Genomic DNA, 19,431 nt, shown 5'->3' with positions numbered 1-19,431 from the left:
CTAACAAATTTCACGACAATCATTAAGTAAACATAGATATTAAAAGATTCCCTATTTTTAATACTCGTTTAACTCTAACAATTTTCACTACAAACATTAAGTAAATAGAGATATTAAAAGATTCCCCATTTTTAATACTCGTTTAACTCTAATGATTTTCACAACAAACATTAAGTAAACAGAGATATTAAAAGATTCCCCGTTTTTAATACTCGTTTAACTCTAATGATTTTCAAATTCCACATAGAACATACTCAGACATATTCTCAAATTCAATCCACAATTCACACCAAATCACATCAATTCATTTTTCCACAAAACGCATAGAAACACATCTCAAAATTTATAAATATTAATTATGAACACGTCAAACACGACAACCACAAAATTATCTCAACCCACCACTCAAACACATCAAACTTCATTTCCTCAAAACCACACATAAATGAGTTAAATTCATTTTCCATGAAACACTAATCAATATCACCAAAACTCAACTCTAAAATTTCACCCATAAAAGAATTAGATTCATTTTCCCCAAATCAACATTTCAACCCTAACAAATTTCTTTTCCATACAACCACAGATAAGCCCCTAAATGCAAACTAAAAGTTTGGAAGGAGCCCTTACCTTTACGATAGCTCTAACACGCGATTACGGTACCGTAATTAATTCCGGTAAAAACTTTGTTCGCGTCGTCGCTTCCAAAGTTGGTTCACTAGCACCTTAGCGTGGAGGTGAGCAGCTTTCCCTTCTATCTCTTCTCGAAACGAAGCTTAGATCTAGAAGAAAAATGGAGTTTTGTGTTTGACGATTTGAAAATCCCTAACATCGTTTTTCTCCGTTTTTGAATCAAAGGATAAAAATGAAGTTGAGAAATCCTTGATTTCTCACCCACCAAGCCTTGGTTCCTTTTCTTGAAGCAAAAGGAAGCAACGAAAAGAAAAGAAGGGAGAAGGAAGAAAGAAGCTGGGTTCGCGAGCATGGAGGGAAACGTGTTTTTTCTTCGTCTGTTTATGTTTTTTCCTTTCTTTTCCTCCATTCTAACATATATATACATATGTTACTTTATATTAATAATATATATATATATTATAATTAAAATCAAACCAACCAATATCCTAAATCATTTTGATAAAAATATATACTCTCATCGCAACTCAATTGACAGATAATTTTCATCAACGAGTGATATTTTTAACAAAACTGTCTGGTATTAAATTATTCGCAACATAAATAAATTATTTTCCAACAACTAATTCTAATCCAATCTCCAAAAATATATTTTTGGCATTTAACTCACTAAATACCCAAAAAATGGCTAAAAGCCTAAGAAATTCAACACCAAATACCCTAAAATTGTATAATTTAGGATTTAAGAATTAAGGGTCTTACACAAAGGAAATGTATACTACACATTGAAAAAAATGAGTAGACTTCAGTTTTAAGAATAATAACATTTTCTGAAAACTCCCCCTGAATTTTAAAGAATTAATATCCCCTTTTCTAAATAAAAAAATCAGAATACAAGGAAAATGCCATTATGCTCTTTGTCATCTTTTACAAGAGACAATATTTTAATTTTGAACATGATAATAAGCGCATACATAGAAGCAAAATAAGATGATACATGTACCTTTGATTTGTTAATGTTTCCAAAGGTTATGGACACTCCAAATTTTTGTAATGAGATGAGGCATCATACTTTTCTATTCATGTGTATTGAACTTGCTTTGTCCATGTATCAATGTTCTTTCTTGATTATTGGATGATGTTTCTGCATCACAAGTTAGTAATGATTTTGGTACCCATATTTGTTTGGGTCCTTGATGGTTAGTATATCTTCTTTTAGAATATTTTTTAAAACTTGATCTCTTTTTAAAATCTGATTCCTTCTTAGTGTTAAAAGTCGTTTCAGAGTGGCCAATCTTGGACCAGGAGGAATATCTAGTGGTTTGTTTTGAAAAAGGTTTGAAGAACTGAGTTACAACTGGTTTTGATAAAGCTCCAGAACGTTCTTTGTTTTTTACATTAACTAAAGATCGTTCTTGCTTTTTCAGTTTTTGAGAAAAATTTGCTTTTGCTGTCAAATGTTCTTCTTTCTTGAAGATCCTTTTGTTCTTTATTTTTTCATCCCTTTTTTTAAAGTAGCATACAAATTCTAAATGTCCAATTTTATCACAATATGAACATTTGATTTTGCATTTTCCTTCTTTCATTTCAGGAACAAAAAAGGTTTCATACATTTTGGTTTTTTGAGTTTTATCAAAACCAAGCCCAACTTTATCAAATATCCCTACTTGGGATCCCATGATTCTCTGAAAAGTCTCAGTAGCTTTAATGAAGTTTTTCAAATCATTTTTATGAATTTCAACTTCAGCCTTGAGAATAATGTTCTCCGTTTGAAACGGAGATCGATCTTGACTTTCTAAATGTTCAAATTCAAGATTTTTGAGTTGAGATTCTTTCAGATTTTGAATGACATTTTTAAGTTTATCATTCATAGCCTGAATTTTTGAGTTGAGTCTCAGTAGCTTTGATGAAGTTTTTCAAATCATTTTTAAGAGTTTCAACTTCAGCCTTGAGAATAACGTTCTTCGTTTGAAACGAAGATCGATCTTGACATTTTGAATTTTCAGATTCAAGATTTTTGAGTTGAGATTCTTTCAGATTTTGAATGATATTTTTAAGTTTATCATTCATAGCCTGAATTTTCTCTTTCTCTTCTTTTTCCTTGTGGAGTTGTTCTTTTAATAAACCATATTTTTGAACAAGAATGTTTGAATCACATAAGAGATTATCAAATTCTTTTTCCATTTGTTCACAAATAGGACAAAATTTAGAAATGATCACCTCATTATTTTCTATGTTTTCCACTAAGCACATGTTGCCTTCTGACATTACTTCTTATTCCTGAATCTTTTCCTCTAACACTTGTTAGGTGCTCAACTTTAGAGACCGAGCTCTGATGACAATTGAAGGTAACAATGTCAATTATAAGGAAGGGAGGTTTGAATTATAATTTCCGATTTAAAAAAAAAAAATCCTGTTTAAAACTGAAATTTCAACTCAAGGTTAATCTTGGTTATATCGAAGATTGATCTTGGTTAGTAAAAAACAACAATATCAATTTTATAAATATAAAATATGATTGTAAAGCATAAAATAAATAGAGATAGAGATAGAGAGTCCACACAAGAATATATCCTGGTTCACCCAATCTGGGTTACGTCCAGTCCTCACAACCGTGAGATTTTTCACTAAGTGTTCAAACCAAGATCGTTCTTGGTTTTCATGGATCAATTTTGATCTTTACACAGTTTCTACATTTCTACCTAGAAAGGATTTCCTCAATTTTACCTTACTATTTCAGAAAGGATTTTGCGAGTTACCTTTCAAAACATGAATGGATTTTTACAAAACACTCAAGCTTATGTTAACAAAATAACCTTGAATTACAAAGTGGTGATTTTGAGAATGTTTAGAATCTGGATATTTTCTCAACTCTTGTTTGAGAAATAGATTCTATAAATAGAACTCAGATGATACTGATTCTAAGACAACACAAAGATTAAAAACAGCAAGCTCTAAGAATGATATCGAGACACTTGAGTATGATTGAATGATTGATGCTTTTCTTGGCACTTTGAGGTATGATTGAATGATTGAAGCTGCTTTTATAGACTTCAAGAGATCTTGGGATAGCTCATATGACCGTTGAAATAGGGCCAGCTGTCATGAAATAGTTGTTGAATAAAGTCTACCAAAAAGCAAAAGTGATCACAATTGCATCCAAGAACGTTCTTGAGATCCAAGATTGTTCTTCCAATGTGTTTGAGATGAACTAACTTGTACTTTGTGATTGTGACAGATGTCTAAGTTGAGTGCATGCTTTTTAGTCTCGTGTGCAGGTTTTAGACAAGTACAATAAGTAGTGTACTTTTCAGCTTGTGGCTTTGTACTTGCACTTGCCTCATTTGAAGAATGATCTTGTATTATGCTTTTAATGAAGCATGTCTTTGATTCTTTGAATTTTGGAACAAATATGACTTAGATTGATCCTTGCTTATTCTATATGAAGATATGAGATAAATAATATTTCCAGGATTCAATCTTTCACAAGAGAACTGATTATTCATAAATGAAGATCGTTCTTCGTTTCTCAGCAATAAGTCAAGATTGATCTTCGTTTTCCATAACTACGTCAAGATCAATCTTCGTTTTCCAGAATTGCTTCACGATCAATCTTCGTTTTCCAGAATTGCTTTCTTTAATTTTAATGAGATCTGATTTGTGATGTTTGATACCTATCTTGTTTTAACACACTCAAATGCAAATGTTAAATACCAAAACACTTAGAATCATAATTAGAATTCTTAATTAACTTTTTGTTTGTTTTCATCAAAATATTCAATTGAGATTTTGTCTCAACATCCTACTGTATCAAAATTGATCATCAAGAATCAATTTGTTATCTTAAGAGGAAACAAAATTTTAAAACTAACTCTCAATGACCCAAAACAAAATGGGTACCTAAGGTTGATATAACATCTTATGCAGGTTGGATTACCAAATGTCAAGAGAAAGTCTTGGTTCTTGGACAATGGTTGTTTAAGACACATGACAGGAGATAAAAATTGGTTCATGTCATTCATCAAGAAAGATGGAGGATCGGTTACTTTTGGAGTCAAAAATCACGTTCAGGTTTAAGGTAAAGGAACTATTGCTAAGGGAAACTATGCTCAAATAATTGTTGTTCAAATTGTTGAAGGTTCTAAACACAATCTTCTAAGCATAAGTCAATTATATGACAATGGTTTTGAAGTTATCTTCAAACCAAGAGTATGTGAAGTCAAAAAAAATTGAAACTGGAGAAATCCTCTTTTCTGGAAATAGAAAGAAAAATTTATATGTCCTGTATCTTGAAGAACTACTTGATGAATCTTGTTTTATGTCAATTGATAAAGATAAATAGATATGGCATAAAAGGGCTGGACATATAAGTGTGATAACAATTTCATAAATTTCAAAACTATATCTTTTTAGAGGATTACCCAAACTCAATTTTGATAAAGATAAAATATGTGAAGCTTGCACAAAAGGAAAGCAAGTCAAGAGCAGTTTTCATTCAAAAGATTTTGTAACTACAAACAAAACTCTTGAATTGCTTCACATGGATCTTTTTGGGCCAATCAAAAATACAAGTCTATGTGGAATGAAATATGGTTTTGTTATTTTTGACAATTTTTCAAGATACACTTCGGTATTATTTTTAAAACAGAAAGAGGAGGCATTCGGTGCATTTAAAACTTTTTACGAAAAGGTACAAAATGGAAAGAATCAATGTCATTTCTATAAGAAGTGATCATAGAGGAGAATTCATAAATGCCTCTTTTAAAACGTTCTTTGATGAACTTGGCATTTCTAATAATCTATCATGCGCAAGAACTCCACAACAAAATAGAGTTGTTGAACGAAATAATAGAAAACTACAAGAAATGGCAAGAACAATCTTGGAAGAATCTAATGTTGAAACATCTTTCTAGGCTGAAGCTATTAAAACTTCTTGTTACATTTTAAACTGTGTATCCATAAGAAAAATTATCAACAAAACCCATTTGAAATATGGAAAAACAGGAAACCAAACATTTCTTATTTTCACATTTTTGGATGTTATTGTTATATTTTAAACAACAAAGATGTTCTTGGAAAGTTTGATGCAAAATCAGACAAAGCAATCTTCTTAGGTTTTTCAATCGATTCTAAGGGGTATAAAGTGTTTAATCTAAGGACTAAAGTTGTATAAATCAAAATGCATATATTATTTGAATATGAGTAAAAAAGATGTGGAAGAAGAAGTTCAATCTGGTTTGCAACAACATAACAATCTGTTGGAAACAGAGGTTGATAAACAATCTCCGTTTCATTCTCCACCAATAAGCTGGAGACACAACTAATGGGATTCGAACAAGAAAAATCATTCAAGAATAATGAAAACAACATGGCAATGCTATCTCAAATTGAACCAAAATCAATTAAAGAAGCCATAGTTTATCAATCTTGGATTGAATCCATGAAGAAGAACTACTGTAGTTTGAGAAAAATGAGGTCTGGACCTTGGTACCTGATCTAAAGGATCAAACAATCATTGGCACACATTGGGTTTTCATAAACAAATTAGATGAAGAAGGTAAGGTTGTAAGGAACAAAGCAAGATTAGTTGTTCAAAGCTATAACCAACAAGAAGGTATAGACTACGACGAAACTCTTGCTCCAGTTGCAAGAATAGAAACTATTCGTATATTCTTGCATATGCATCTCATAAGCTTGTTAAGTTGTTTCAAATGGATGTTAAAAGTTCATTTTTAAATGGTTTCTTAAATGAAAAAGTTTATGTAAAACAACCTCTTGGCTTTGAGGATCAATCAAAACCAAATCATGTTTTCAAACTTACCAAAGCTCTATATGGATTAAAACAAGCACCAAGAGCTTGGTATGAAAGATTAAGTTCCTTTTTATTTAAAATGTATTTTCTAGAGGAAAAATTTATACTACATTATTCAAGAAAACTAAGAAAATATGTTGATGTTGATGATATCATCTTTGGATCAACAGATGAAAAAATGTGTGAAAGATTTTGAAAACTCATGCAAAGTGAATTTGAAATTAGCATGATGGGAAAGTTAAGGTATTTTCTTGGATTGCAAATTAAACAATATGAAAATGATATTTTTATTTGTCAAGAAAAATACATTACAGATCTGTTAACTAAGTACAAAATGAATGAATCGAAAAATATGTCTACTCCCATGCATGCATCCATCCTCTTCATTAGACAAATATGAAAAAGGAAAATTTGTTTCAGAAAAGGAATACAGATGGATGATTGGTTATTTGCTTTATTTACATGCCAATAGGCTTGATATCGTATTCGCAGTAGGATTATGTGCTATATTTCAATCAACACCAAAGGAATCTCATTAACTGCAGAAAAGGTTTTCATTTTGATCTTATAGCATATTGCGATGCTGACTACACTGGAGATAAAATTGAAAGAAAAAGCACTAGTGGAGCATGTCAAAACATATGCGGTGTGAAATGAGTTTTTAGTCAGAGTGGTTTATTATGTATTTATAGTTGTTAGAATCATGCGGAATAATGTAACGTTTTGACTTCAATTATGTGACTGGTTGTGATTTTTACGCTTTAATATGTCTTTGACAACAGTGTGATCTTGCTCCTACGTATCTCTCGGGAGATCACACTGTAATTATTAATGTATTTGACAACAGTGTGATCTTGCTCCTATGTATCTCCCGATGTGATGGAGAAATCAAAGCTACGTAGTTCTTGGGTACAAAATACAGAATTTTTGATTATTTTTAAAAGATTATTGTTTTGTTGTTGATAAAATAAAAAAATAGAATTGTTTTTTTTTTTATGAAAAAAAAAAAGAGTTTGTTTGATTTGAATAATTATTTTGAAATGTGATTTTTAGGACTATCAAATTGAACAACTCGTGTCTCAATAATTCAAGGAAAAAAAAAGATGACACATCTAATTTAATTCTTTCAAGAATATTTTATATTACTTTCGATTTTAAAATTGAGTTTTAAAACCAACAAGGAATACAATTTGTGTCCTAACAATCCAATTTATTATGTATTTATAGTTGTTAGAATCATGCGGAATAATGTAACGTTTTGACTTCAATTATTTGACTCGTTGTGATTTTTACACTTTAATATGTCTTTGACAACATTGTGATCTTGCTCCTACGTATCTCCCCGGGAGATCACACTGTAATTATTAATGTATTTGACAACAGTGTGATCTTGCTCCTATGTATCTCCCGTTGTGATAGAGAAATCAAAGCTACGTAGTTCTTGGGTAGAAAATACAGATTTTTTATTATTTTTAAAAGAAATTTGTTTTGTTGTTGATAAAATAAAAAAAATAGAATTGTTTTTTTTATGAAAAAAAAAGAGCTTGCTTGATTTGAATAATTATTTTGAAATGTGATTTTTAGGACTATCAAGTTGTACAACTCGTGTCTCAATAACTCAAGGAATAAAAAGATGGCACGTCTAATTTAATTCATTCAAGAATATTTTATATTACTTTCGATTTTAAAATTGAGTTTCAAAACCAACAAGGAATACAATTTGTGTCTTAACAACTCAAAGATTAAAAAAAATGTCACTTCTAATTTTATCAAATTTAAAATTGATTTTGAATTAATTTATTAATTTATAGAAGAAAAAAAAACGAGTTTTTGAACTATCATAAAATAACAATTTTGTCAACATATAATTTAAACCAATGTTTTCGTTGATTTTATTTTTGGAAAATAAAATTTTAAAATGAAAATGCAAGTTGTGCAGACTAGAAAAAAAAATTGAAGTCTACTTTGTCTAATGTGTTGCCTACTCTGCACAAATTTAAAAATAAATAAAAAACTGAAGCCTACATATCTTCCAATATGTTTTCTTAGAAGTTAAATTGTGACAAATGGGGAAATAGCATAAGTGGTCAAAGGACTTAATAGGAAAGAAAGAAACCGGGGAGCTAGTATGAGAAATCAACTTCAAAGGGATGGACGGGATTTCATTATCAACGCACCATTTCACAGTCCTATAGGTTGAGTATTTCTTATTTTTTAAGATACATCTCTTCCACTTTCCTACCATTTAACAGTAATCTCATCTTTAAACCAATAAAAAAAAAACATAATTTTTAAGCGTGAAATCAGATATTTCAGCAAGCAAACAACAAAATGAAAAGCTATATTAAAGAGATAGAGAACAATACAAACGTGATAGAGGCAGATTTGTGTATGGCAGCAAAGAAGAAGAAAGCGGCAGTGCACACCTGATGGTTGGTGATGGTTACGGGTGGTAACTAATAAAAATGATATTATTTGTTTCTAATTCCTAATTTTTTCTTTTAATTTTTGAAATATATGATTTTGATGATGGAGTTGGGTTGTTGTTTCTTCTCTACTCAAATTTATTCTTGTTCCAAAATCTAATGTTTGCTTAGTATTTTTTATCAAGAAAAATCTCTCTTTTTTCTTCTCGATTTTTATTTTTCATCAAAATTTTCTACTTCATCCCTATTTTCTCCTTCTGATTGATGAATTTTTATATTAACTTATAATCCACAAGGATGAATCTTTGATTCCATGAGATAAAATGATGTATGATTTTTCTATTGTTTTACAGTAATCCTTAAGCAACCTTAGATAATTAGAGAAAAAAGTGACTCACCTTTTTTATTGAGTGCATTATGAGTGAAGATTTTACCCTTATCATATAAAAGGAGAAAGAAAAAAACAAGGAACCTGAAAAGAAGGAGAAGGGGATGAAGAGAAAGAAGGGGCTCTGGACAAGAGAGCACATTTATTTATTTGTTTTTGTTTTTGTTCTTGTACTACGAATAAGGTAAATATGCACAAACAATTTGGTCATATTTTATAAAGTGATGATTCTTTTAGATCTAATTGTTGGAACCAAACTCATTTTATACTTAGAGTTTTTATGAGAACAAGAGTATTTTATGAGAACAATATATTTGACTTCAAAGAGTATGAAAGAAGATATAGTCAAGATTTGTAGAAGATTTGAACAAGATTTGAAGAACACTTGAAGAACATTTGAAGAATATTTGAAGGAGATTTGATGAAGATTTGAAGAAGATTTGTTCAAGATTTATCTACAACAAAATATGAATAGAATCAATTTGAAGAATGTACAAACGTGATCTAAAAAAATACAATTCAGAATTGAAGAAGGACTAAATTGAAGCCCAAATTTTAACTATAAATAGAAACTCAAGGTTGAAGAAGAAAATCAACGAAAAGCAGAAAAGAGTAGTCTTAAAGTTCAAAGAGAGAAACACTTGTTCAAGTTAGAAATATTTTCCCAGTGTTCTTTTCTTATAGTGTGAGAGTTAATATTATCATCAGCTTTTTAGAAGCAACTACTCAAGTTTCAATCATTTGTATCCAACCCGATATTGGTTTAGTTCCTTCTTCAATCTGAGGTTGTCGGGTTGTTAGAAGATGACTTGGCTTGTAGGGTCAAGGTGGTTAGCTCCTCAAAAGCTTGGGGTTGTCAAGTTGTTTGGGAAGACTGGCTTGGAGGGTCACGTACTCTGTGATTCAAGGTATTTCAATTAGTGGAGACCTAAGATCACTATCATTCAAGAAGCAAAGGATATGAATACTCTAAAGCTGAAAATATTAATCAGATCTCTCAAATCACATGAAATTGAGCATGAAGAAGATGAGCCTCAAAAGAAGAACAAGAATTTTGCCTTGAAATACAAGCAGAAGAAGGTTCTAAAGACAACATCAGAATCAGAGGATAGTGATTAAGTTAATCAGAATCCAAACTCAGAGGAAGAGGAGATTGCTTTCATATGCAAAAAAATTCAAAAGATGTGGCAGAACAAAAAGAGAAAATTTCCCCACATATATTCCAAGCAATCCAAGAGAGAGAATGATGATAAATATGACAAGAAAAGCATCACCTACTATGGATGCAATGCACATGGACATATCAAGTCATAATGTTCAAATATGGAGAAAAGGAAACACCAAAGGAAAGATTCCAAACCCAAGAAGAAGATTACGATGGTTATATGGGATGATTCTAAGGAATCCTCTAACGATGAATAAGAAGATTTGTCTATGATGGCTCATACCAACTCGGTCTCTAGATCCAACACAAATTATAACTCTAGAAGTGAATCAGCAGATGAAGAAATTAAGGTATTTTCTGACTTCACTCGATATAATTTAATTAATGCTACTAATGATTTTTTAAATAATAATCACAAATTGTCTTTAAAACTAAAAACACTTAGGAAACAAAAATAAAAATCTAACTGAAAAAGTTAATGCTTTAAAGAATCAAAGTATTGAATTTAAAACAGAAAATGCAACTCTATAAACTAATATTACTGAACTTAAAACAGAGAATGCATATTTGAAAACTGATATTGATGAACTTAAGGCTAAAAATCTAACTCTAAAAAGCAATCATAGTTCAACGTCAATTGAAAATGCCACATGTTCATCAGGATTGTTTATGCATGTTTGGCATAATGAAACCCTTTTAAGGTGCATGCTAAGTTGAAAGGTTATTTTGTGCATTTAAAAACTTAAATGTTATGTGTTAATTGTTAATTTCGGTTGGTGACCCTTTACAACTATTGTGGAAATCTGGGCTTTGCCCTCATATGAAAATGCCACATGTAACACCTCGATTTTTAACAGCGCGAGTGTATTTTTTTTTTTTCAAAACAAACTCATAAAAACAAAGAAATAAAGAAGAAAATACTTTTGGATAAATATTTAAGTCGTAACACAACGACAAAAGTCAACAACATTTACAAGCAGCGGAATAGTTTTTGAAATACGAATCCAAAGTATTTACACATCAAAGAGTGGTACATGGAACCCATCAATAATAAAATGTCAAGCTGACAATATTGGTATAGGTACAGTCTTCCAAATTAAAATTAACACATCCCAAAAGAAAGACATCTAGTCCCTATACGTCAACCTAATCTGATCATTCTACAAAAAAACTATACATCCTGGGTGATCTTCACGCGCCCCGAGAGATCCTCCTAACATAGTTCCAGTCAGGTGTGTCCAACTACATTCCCATCGATAGGATACTAACCAGTAGGATGGTCCTGGTTCTCATTTGAGGGCAAAGCCCAGATTTCCACAATAGTTGTAAAGGATCACCATCCGAAATTACAATTAACACATAACATTTATGTTTTTAAATGCACAAAATAACCTTTCAACTTAGCATGCACCCTAAAAGGGTTTCCATATGCCAAACATGCATAAACAAGGTTGAAAAATGAAGTTTTTAAAAAAACAGCATTGTAGTATTCGAATACAGCATCTCTGTATTCGAATACAAGGTTGTTTCAGCAGCAAAAACAACATGTATGTATTCGAATACAACAGTCTGTATTCGACTACACAGTAAGTCAGTAGCAAAACAGCATGTTTGTATTTGAATACAATAGTCTGTATTCGAATACACATCAGACAACAGCAGAAAAACAGCAAAATTCAGCTTTAAAAAGGGTTTTGAAAACAATCAACACTTACACACAAATCCAACCAATCACACTTAGCAATTATAGCCCAATCACCATGACGACTTGAGTTTCGAAAAGGTTTTGCAATCAATCACACTTACACACAATTCCAAAACATCCACACTTGGCAATTATAACACAATCACCACGACAACATAAGTTTCGAAATGGTTTTGCAATCAATCACACTTACACACAATTCCAAAACATCCACACTTGGCAATTATAACACAATCACCACGACAACATAAGTTTCGAAATGGTTTTGCAATCAATCACACTTACACACAATTCCAAAACATCCACACTTGGCAATTATAACACAATCACCATGACAACATGAGTTCAAAGACTCAATCATAATCTTAAATCAAACACAACTCGCGTGCCAAGCACCCTAATGCAATCCGTATATGCCAAAACGCATGGACTCGGAATTCCAAACCAAAACCCTCCTTGAAGGGCCGTAAATCATAATTGTACCGCCTATCACAAGCCGAAGTACTAAATTACCGAGGTGCTACCTATCACGGGTCAGCATGATTTACCAAAAATGTGCAGTCTATCGCAGACCATAAACGACGCGACAATCCCCGCAAGGATAAGATGAACCAACAATCGCATGGAATCATCTCGTGGCCCATCCGGTCACCACTATCACCATGGCCCATCCGGTCACCATGTACTATGGAATGCATGAGCATACTCTGACTCTATCCACGACAATCGTTAAGTAAATGCATATATTAAAAGATTCCCCATTTTTAACACCCATTTAACTCTAACAATTCGGACGACAATCATTAAGTAAATGCAGATATTAAAGATTCCCCATTTTTAATACCCATTTAACTCTAACAATTCGAACGACAATCATTAAGTAAATGCAGATAATAAAAGATTCTCCATTTTTAATACCCATTTAACTCTAACAATCCGGACGACAATCATTAAGCAAATACAGATATTAAAAGATTCTCCATTTTTAATACCCATTTAACTCTAACAATCCGGACGACAATCATTAAGCAAATACAGATATTAAAAGATTCCCCATTTTTAATACCCATTTAACTCTAACAATTCGAACGACAATCATTAAGTAAATGCAGATAATAAAAGATTCTCCATTTTTAATACCCATTTAACTCTAACAATTCGGACAACAATCATTAAGCAAATACAGATATTAAAAGATTCTCCATTTTTAATACCCATTTAACTCTAACAATTCAGACGACAATCATTAAGCAAATACAGATATTAAAAGATTCCCCATTTTTAATACCCATTTAACTCTAACAATTCGGACGACAATCATTAAGCAAATACAGATATTAAAAGATTCCCCATTTTTAATACCCATTTAACTCTAACAATTCGGACGACAATCATTAAGCAAATACAGATATTAAAAGATTCCCCATTTTTAATACCCATTTAACTCTAACAATTCGGATGACAATCATTAAGTAAATGCAGATATTAAAAGATTCCACATTTTTAATAATCATTTAACTCTAACAATTCGGACGGCAATCATTAAGTAAATGCAGATATTAAAAGATTTCTCATTTTTAATACTCATTTAACTCTAACAATTCGGACGACAATCATTAAGTAAATACAGATATTAAAAGATTCCTCATTTTTAATACCCATTTAACTCTAAAAATTCGAACGACAATCATTAAGTAAATGCAGATATTAAAAGATTCCCCATTTTTAATACCCATTTAACTCTAACGATTTTCACTACAAACATTAAGTAAACAGAGATATTAAAAGATTCTCCATTTTTAATACTTGTTTAACTCTAACAATTTTGACGACAAACATTAAGTAAACAGAGATATTAATTATTCCCAATTTTTAATACTCGTTTAACTCTAATGATTTTCAAATTCCACATAGAACATACTCAAACATATTCTCAAATTCAATCCACAATTCACATCAAATCACATCAATTCATTTTTCCAAAAAATCCACACAAACACATCTCAAAATTTATAAATATAAATTATGAACCCGTCAAACACAACAACCACAAAATTATCACAACCCACCACTCAAACACATCAAATTTCATTTCCTCAAAATCACACATAAATGAGTTAAATTCATTTTCCACGAAACACTCATCAATATCACCAAAACCCAACTCTAAAATTTTACCCATAAAAGCATTAAATTCATTTTCCCTAAATCAACACTTCAACCCTAACAAATTTCTTTTCCACACAACAACAGATAAGTCCCTAAATGCAAACTAAAAGTTTGGAAGGAGCTCTTACCTTAACGTTAGCTTCAACGAGCGATTACGGTACCGCGAGTAATTTCAATAAAATCTCCGCTCGCGACGTCGCTTCCAAAGTTAGTTCACTAGCACCGTAGCGTGGAGGTGAGCAACATTCCCTTCTATCTCTTCTCGAAACGAAGCTTAGAAGTTAAAGAAAAATGGAGATTTAAGTGTTGACGGTTTTGTTTTTGCTCTAACAGAGAAGAAGAAGAAGTTTCACGCAAACTAGGGAAATGATTTTCTTATTTTCCTTCCTTTTCTTTTCTTTCCTTTTGTTTCCTTTTTCTTTCCTATTTCCTTTTCATTTCCTTTTTCCCTCTTTTCCTTTATATATATATATATATATATATATATATATATATAACAAATATATAAAAATATCTAGATATTTCATAAAATTACCATTTCACCCATAAAAAGTTAATGCTTTAAAGAATCAAAGTACTGAATTTAAAATAGAAAATGCAACTCTATAAACTAATATTACTGAACTTAAAACAGAGAATGCATATTTGAAAACTGATATTGATGAACCTAAGGCTAAAAATCTAACTCTAAAAAGCAATCATAGTTCAACATCAATTGAAAATGCGACATGTAACTCTGATAAGCATGAACAAGAATTTCAAAATTTTCTTGCTAATGGTATGGAAAGAAGCAAATATGCTTCTATGATTTATGCAGTTAGTAGAAATGGTAAAGGAGGTATATGATTTGAAGAAACTATAATTGAAGCTAAAACATATTCCCTCTGATATCTTGTGTATTGTTTTCTCTAAGAAAGGTCACTCCAAATTAGCATGTCCCATGTGAAGTACAAGGAAAAACAAGAAACCTTTCAAGACTAACAAACCCGCCCCAACCAAATTTGGGTACCTAAGAACAAAATTATATTTGTTAAAGTTGTCCTCAGCAATCAAGTTAAAACACCAATCTTAGTACTGAGACAGTGGATGCTCGCGACATATGACGGGAGAAAAGTCCATGTTCCAAGAACTAACTTTGAGCAAAGAAGGAATAATCACTTTTGGAGGAAAGCAAAAAGGTCAGATCATTGGTCAAGGTATAGTTGGTAATGGTACTTCCCTTTCTATTAAAGATGTCTTGTTTGTTAAAGGTCTTAAGCATAATTTATTAAGTATTAGTCGGTTAAGTAATAATAATTATGATATTATATTCAATCAAAAAACTTGCAAGACAATTAGTCAAAATGATGAAATTTGTACTCTTTACAGGTCAAAGACAAAACAACATTTATAAGATAAATCTATTTAATCTAGAGAAACAAGAGGTTAAGTGTCGTATGTCAATAAATGAAGAGAAACTAATTTGGCACAAAAGATTTATGCAGTTAGTAGAAATGGTAAAGGAGGTATAGGATTTGAAGAAACTATAATTGAAGCTAAACATATTCCCTCTGATATCTTGTGTATTGTTTTCTCTAAGAAAGGTCACTCCAAATTAGCATGTCCCATGTGAAGTACAACGAAAAACAAGATACCTTTCAAGACTAACAAACCCGCCCCAACCAAATTTGGGTACCTAAGAACAAAATTATATTTGTTAAAGTTGTCCTCAGCAATCAAGTTAAAACACCAATCTTAGTACTGAGACAGTGGATGCTCGCGACATATGACGGGAGAAAAGTCCATGTTCCAAGAACTAACTTTGAGCAAAGAAGGAATAATCACTTTTGGAGGAAAGCAAAAAGGTCAGATCATTGGTCAAGGTACAGTTGGTAATGGTACTTCCCTTTCTATTAAAGATGTCTTGTTTGTTAAAGGTCTTAAGCATAATTTATTAAGTATTAGTCGGTTAAGTAATAATAATTATGATATTATATTCAATCAAAAAACTTGCAAGACAATTAGTCAAAATGATGAAATTTGTACTCTTTACAGGTCAAAGACAAAACAACATTTATAAGATAAATCTATTTAATCTAGAGAAACAAGAGGTTAAGTGTCGTATGTCAATAAATGAAGAGAAACTAATTTGGCACAAAATAATAGGTCATGCAAACCTTAGATTAATTTCAAAACTAAAAAAAATTCAACTAGTTAGAAGTCTACCTAAGCTTAGTTACAAAACTGAAATTATGTGTGAAGCTTGTCAAAAGGGAAAACAAAAAAAAACAAAAAAAAAAAAAAACTCTTTTACCCCTAAGAACTCAGTCTCTACCTCAAAGCCCTTTGAGCTCTTACATGTAGATCTCTTTGGGCCAATGAAAACACCCTCTCTAAGTGGAAAGAAATTATGACTTTGCTAAAGTAGAGGATTACACTAGATGCACATGGGTAAAAAATTTAAGAAGTAAGGATGAATGCCACAAAGTGTTTATCACACTTTGCAAACAAATAATGAATGAAAATGGGTCTTAAGATTGTAACAATTAGAAGTGATCAAGGAGAAGAATTTCAAAACAAGTTCTTTGAATGATTTTGTGATGAGAATGGAATCTCTCACAACTTCTCCTCTACTAGAACACCCCAATAAAATGGATTTGTAGAAATAAAGAATAGATCACTCCAAGAAATGGTCATAACCATGTTGAATGATATGAATGTTGCAAAACACTTTTGGGCTTAAGCAATTAATATTGCATATTATATTCAAAATAGAGTTAATACTAGATTTATATTGAATAAAACACCATATGAATTGTGGAAAGGTAAAAATCATAATATCTCTTATTTTAAACAATTTGGTTGTATTTGTTATATGTTAAACACTAAGGATAACCTTGGTAAATTTGATTCAAGATCTCAAAAGTGTACCTTCATTGGATACTCTAAAAGATCCAATGTTTATAGGGTGTTTAATAGGGAAACTCGTATTGTGGAAGAATTCATACATGTTAAATTTGATGACAAATAGCTTGACCTTGAAAAGTCAAAGCAAGATGATGATAGTGCAGGTTTATCGGAACCAAAGAAAGCAGATGTAGACAAACCAGAAGTCAAAAATAGTAAAGATAAGTCAGAAGAAAGATCTGGATGGAAGTACCAGTTATCTCATCCTAAAACTCTAATCATTGGAAGTACAAGTGATCCTTTGAGGACCAGATCATCACTTAAAGATATCAGTTTGTTTGGCTTACTCTCATCAATTAAGTCTACCTCTATTGATGAAGCATTGACTGATGATGGATGGATTCTTGCAATCCAAGAAGAGTTAAATGAATTTGAGAGGAATGATGTTTGGGATCTAGTACCTAGACCAAAGAAGAACGTTTTTGGAACCAAGTGGGTTTTCATAAACAAGCTAAATGAAAAAGGTGAAGTGGTTAGAAACAAGGCAAGACTTGTCACAGAAAGCTACAGTCAGCAAGAGGGCATTGATTACACTAAGACATTTGCTTCAGTGGCCAGGTTAGAAGCTATTTGTATCCTACTTTATTTTGCTACAAATAATAACATTACATTATTTCAAATGGATGTTAAAAGTTTTTTTTTTTCTAAATGATTATATAAGTGAACAATTTTATGTTAAACAACCCTCAGGTTTTGAAAGTTCTGAATTTTCAAATCATATTTTTAAACTTAGGAAATCTTTGTAAGGTCTAAAATAAGCACCTAGGGTGTGGTATGATAGACTTAGTAACTTCTTGCTTAAAAATAACTTTGAAAGAGTACAAGTAGATAATACACTTTTTAGAAAATCAATAGGAGATAACATTCTTATTGTTCAAATATATGTTGATGACATTATTTTTGGATCTACTAATGGCACTCTTTGTCAAAAAATTTCTAAATTGATGCAGCTTGAATTTCAAATGAGTGTGATGAGAAAATTTAAGTTCTTCTTAGGGATACAAATTCAACAAAGTCAAAAAGGTATATATAATCATCAAACTAAATATACAAAAGAGCTTCTAAGAAAGTTCAAGATGAGTGATTGTAAACCTATGGCTACACCAATGCACCCTACTTGTTCACTTGAAAAATATGATTCAGGCGAAAAAGTTGATCAAAAAATTTATGAAGGAATTATATGATCCCTATTTTACCACACCGCTTCCAGACCTAGCATCATATTTAGTGTATGTGTATGTGCAAGATTTCAAGTTGGCCCTAGGGAATCAAATTTAACTCATGTTAAGAGAATACTTAGATACCTAAAAGGCACTACCAAACTTACCTTGTTCTACAAGAAATCTCCTAAGTATAAACTTAGTGGATACTGTGATTTTGATTATAATGGAGATAAACTTGAGAGAAAGAGCACTAGTATCAAGTGCACATATTTAAATGATAACTTAATATCTTTGTCAAGTAAGACACAAAACACCATTGTAATGTCAACCGTAGAGGTTAAGTACATTTCATCAGTTGGTTGCAGTTCTCAACTAATTTGGATTAAACATCAACTTGAAGACTACAAAATCCTTGAATCCAACATTCCCATCTATTGCAATAACACTTCCACCATTTGTCTAACCAAAAACCCTATCTTACATTCTAGAACTAAACACATAGAGATCAAACACCACTTCATTAGGGACTTTATTCAAAAAGGGGTACTAAACATTCAGTTTGAGGACACTGAACATCAATGGGCTAACATATTCACCAAACCACTACCTGAAGATAGGTTTTACTTCATCAATAAAAATTTAAAATTTACCTTCATACCTGACTGATATTGTGATAACTTTAAAGTATTTTAGTTTTACATTACTTTTATATTTTCTTGTACTATATTAAAAAAATGATGAAAAAAAAGTCGCATTTTCAAGTCTTTTTATCTGATGACAAAAGGGGGAGAAATATATTTGATAAAGTTTGGAGAAAATTATAGTTAGACTTAGGGGAAGCCCTAAGTTTGGGGGAGTCAAAGAAAACCTGTTATTAAAAATACAAATTTTGTCATCATAAAAAATGGGTAGATTGTTGAAACCAAACTCATTTTATACTTAGAGTTTTTATGATAACAAGAGTATTTTATGAGAACAATATATTTTACTTCAAATAGTATGAAAGAAGATATGGTCAAGATTT

The sequence above is a fragment of the Cicer arietinum genome, chromosome 1 (genome assembly GCF_000331145.2).
Source record: "Cicer arietinum cultivar CDC Frontier isolate Library 1 chromosome 1, Cicar.CDCFrontier_v2.0, whole genome shotgun sequence".
Classification (NCBI taxonomy): domain Eukaryota; kingdom Viridiplantae; phylum Streptophyta; class Magnoliopsida; order Fabales; family Fabaceae; genus Cicer; species Cicer arietinum.
This window is presented reverse-complemented; position numbering follows the sequence as displayed.